The 3,665-nt window shown below is 37.2% G+C and overlaps 1 pseudogene across 1 annotated transcript; it reads right to left on the reverse strand.

Annotated features, from left to right (window-relative positions):
- Positions 1-3,025: 3,025 nt before the first annotated feature.
- Positions 3,026-3,304, reverse strand: LOC308271147 (sterile alpha motif domain-containing protein 13-like; annotated as a pseudogene). The gene has a single exon. The product of its transcript is annotated as a sterile alpha motif domain-containing protein 13-like (transcript).
- Positions 3,305-3,665: the final 361 nt, after the last annotated feature.

Raw genomic sequence — 3,665 nt, forward strand, 5'->3', positions numbered from 1 at the left:
AAGCATGATATGCTAAGGATTCATACTTGTTCCTTTATTTTGGTCCCTTTGGAAATGACTCAAATAATACTAAAATGATTATTTTAGAAAAAACAGAAAATGAATAACCATTCTTAGTAAATCAAATATGGTCATACTATCCAGAACCAATCACTATTAACATTTCAATGCCATTTAGTCTTAGACAATATTGGCTATCAAACTATATATATATATATATATATATATATATATAATATACATAAAATATATTACATATATACTGATCATATTATTTCATCAATATTTTGTGACTACTTTTATAATAGTTATCAACCATTTTTACTGATTATAAAGTAGTCATAACTGGATAAGTCATGATTCTCATTATAGTTTCATTTGATTCAGGTAATTTTTTTCTATCATATACAATCTTGCAATGGACATTCTTCTACAGCTCTAAATACTTGTCCAAATAGCCCTGTAGGATAAAGTTCAAAAAATAGAATTGTGAGAGCTAAATGAAATTTGATAGCAAATTTTTTTGAGCTAGATTTTAAAGAATTAGTTTTCATTAAGTGAAGAATTAGAAGTAAACAGCAATAATACAGTTTCTAAAACATAAATCAAATGTAATACTGGGTCTTTGCATTCTAAAGGACATTAAATACTTCACAAGGGGCCAGGCATGGTGGCACACACTTACAATTCTAGTATTTGGGAGACTGAGACAAGAGAATCACATGGTCATGTTCAGCCTTAGCCTCAACAAAGGCCCTGTTTCAAAATAAAAAATAAAATAGTGTTGGTGGTGTAGCTCAGAGTTAGACTCCCCCTGGGTTCAATCCCCAGTAGCACCACTAAAAAAATAATCAGACTATTTATTATTTCCCTAAGATGTCATGGCTCAGCCTGCTTAAAATCCAAAATATATAATTTATTCATTTCTTAATAAAAGACAGAGAAGAGAAAAAGAGAGGAAAAAAAAAAGAAAATGGATGGAGAGAAGAGAACATGTATGTACAAGGGAAAAAGCTTGAGAGAGGGGTTGTAAATAGACCAAACAAATAAGCAAACACACACACACACACACACACACACACACACACACAGACACACACAAAATCAAGAAACAAAAAATAAAACAAAACAACAAATTAATGCAACCCTACAAATGTATGACTATTCAGCAGACACGGCCTCTGCAATCTGTGTAGACACTGAGTGCCATCAGCACCTTTTCTGCTGCAAGCCTAATTCTCTGAGTCTTTCTCAGTCTATGCAGGTGGCTGGTATGAATGAGGCTGGATCTAGTGTTAATAATAGGTCACCCTCCACACTTTCCACTAATGTGGAACATGAGTCTCTCCCTGCCTGCATAGAGTGGCAGATGCTGCTGGGCCCAAACCCAGTGGAAGAGACTCTGTTCTCCACAGCTAGGGCTGGACTAATCTAACTTTTCCCTGTTCACAACTAAGAACTCTGTGGTGACCCCAGAGATTCAACTAGTTAAATCTAATGTTAAGTGTAGGTATCCTTTCATGCTTTCCACTGATGCAGAGCCTGAGTCTTGCCAAGCCTCTGCTATGTCCAACACCAGACTCTACCTACACCTTCGCTGGGTTGAACCCCAAAGTCTCAGACCCAGCGAGTTTATTGTGGCTGTGTGAGTCTCTGGGGACACTGCACTGTACGTAATCCTGTGGGAATGGTAGATTCACTTAGGTTTACTTGGGGTGTTATTGAGTGCTGCTTTGGATCTCAGGAGGGTGTGGTTAGCTTGGTGGCCACTGCTGAAAGTTGTTTGCACAGTAGGAACTGATGGCTTACAATTCTGATAATCTTCAGTTTCTTACTTTGTTTCAAGTCATCAGTTGTTTTTCTGTGAGTCTGGGGAGTCAGGTACAGTGAGGCAAGATAGTGCCACAGTGGCAGACACAGCTGAAACCTTTGATGGTGTGTGGGGTTCTTTTCTGCTCTCTGATATGTCTTCTAGCAATATTTCCTATTGCCTTTTACTTATATTTTTTAAAACTGAAGCAATGCTTTATTGCAACCACAAAGCACCAATTCAACAAAGTGTTGACACGTAGGATTAAATGATTGTCTCTTTGAACAGAGATATAGCAAGCCCACTTTTTCAAGTTCTTAAAAACAAATACTCAAACCAGAAATCAAGTGACGCATAGTACAATTAAAAAATATTACAGCATCATGAAGGACTATATATAAAAATATTCTGTACTATTCACAAGGCTTTTTAATCTATAACTCTTGGCACATCTTTCAGAAACAAATTATTATAAATACTAACCATAAAGTAAAAAAATGTTTTCTTCAGAAACAGAACCAATATAAGTAAATCTATGCAGGAAAAAAAAAAAAAACATTACCCCTCTGACAACTAGCTGCATATGGATGGATATCCCCACTACACAACAGAGATTCTCTTTCCAGAGCTATGACTCTGCTCCTGAAGGGGCCACAATGCACGTTCATTTCAAACATTGCATGCAGCATATCCCAGTAAAACCTTAATAAGTCAAGTGGTGGAGCCTCTATAAAAAAGGATGTTGGCAATTCCATCCAACCAACGCAAGCTCTACAGAGCAGAGGAATTCAAGGGAGACAGCAATCCCTTTCTCTTTTCTCTCCCTCCCCAAGTTTTCTTGTTTTTACTAAGTCTCTATCCTAAAGATGCTTATTCCATTAAATTCTCTCAAGGATTTTTGGGAAAGAAAGCTACGAAGACATGAGAAAGGTCATTATGATTTCAAAGCCTTTGTCGGGAGGAGTATCTAATAGTGTCAAAAATCGTTCTAAAAGACAAACTCCACAGGGAGAACCATCCTGTGCACATCTTGTTCTTGCCCCTCCTGGCTGAATTCAGGTCAGCCGATGGATTGCCTATCCAATAGGATAAGGTTTCATTTGATTGAAATTTTTTACATATACACATGTATGTATTCTGTTTACAAAGTCAAAACATGAAACCAAATTATGTCATTATGTATTTTTTGAGGCCTAAAACCCCAATTTGAGTGCATTATGAAGAGTTGTTCTTTAAGTGCTTAGTTTGCAGAGGTTTGACATGATACTCATAGATTTTCAGAGCAGGCCCCAGTTTTAACTGCAGTCCTGTCAGCACATCATTCCTGGTCATCAGAAGCAAGGATTTTCCATCAATTTCCTGTTCCTGTCCTTGGAGAGTTTTCAGAGATAGGAATATTGCCTTTTTTCACTTTTTTACACTGACAGAGCCATTTTCCTTGTTTTCCATGTCAACGGAGAGCATGGGAAGGCTGCAGAGTTCCTCTACTTCAGCAACTCCCCCACAGCCGCCGGGGAGGTTTGCCCCACCATATATTTTTTTTAAAGTTATGGTGTTCTTTTGCTTTGGTAAGAATGCTGTTTTTAAGGCTATGGAGATCGGGTGTCAGTAGGACTGATATGTGTTGCTTCCCTTGGTTGCCATCTTCCCAGAAGTTTATGGATCACTTTAGTTGATAATATTTATTGAGTAATTAATAAGTGAAATGAACTCTGGTAGCCAATGGATTCACTGATGAGGTAGACATAAGTAGCAACATATTCGAGAAACTATGCTACAAACCTCCACAAGTATTTGGGTTTTGTTTGCTCAGCTTTTATTGCTGTACATTTTCTGAATCAGAATATTTTGATAT

The sequence above is a fragment of the Muscardinus avellanarius genome, assembly GCF_963383645.1.
Source record: "Muscardinus avellanarius genome assembly, chromosome: 12".
Classification (NCBI taxonomy): domain Eukaryota; kingdom Metazoa; phylum Chordata; class Mammalia; order Rodentia; family Gliridae; genus Muscardinus; species Muscardinus avellanarius.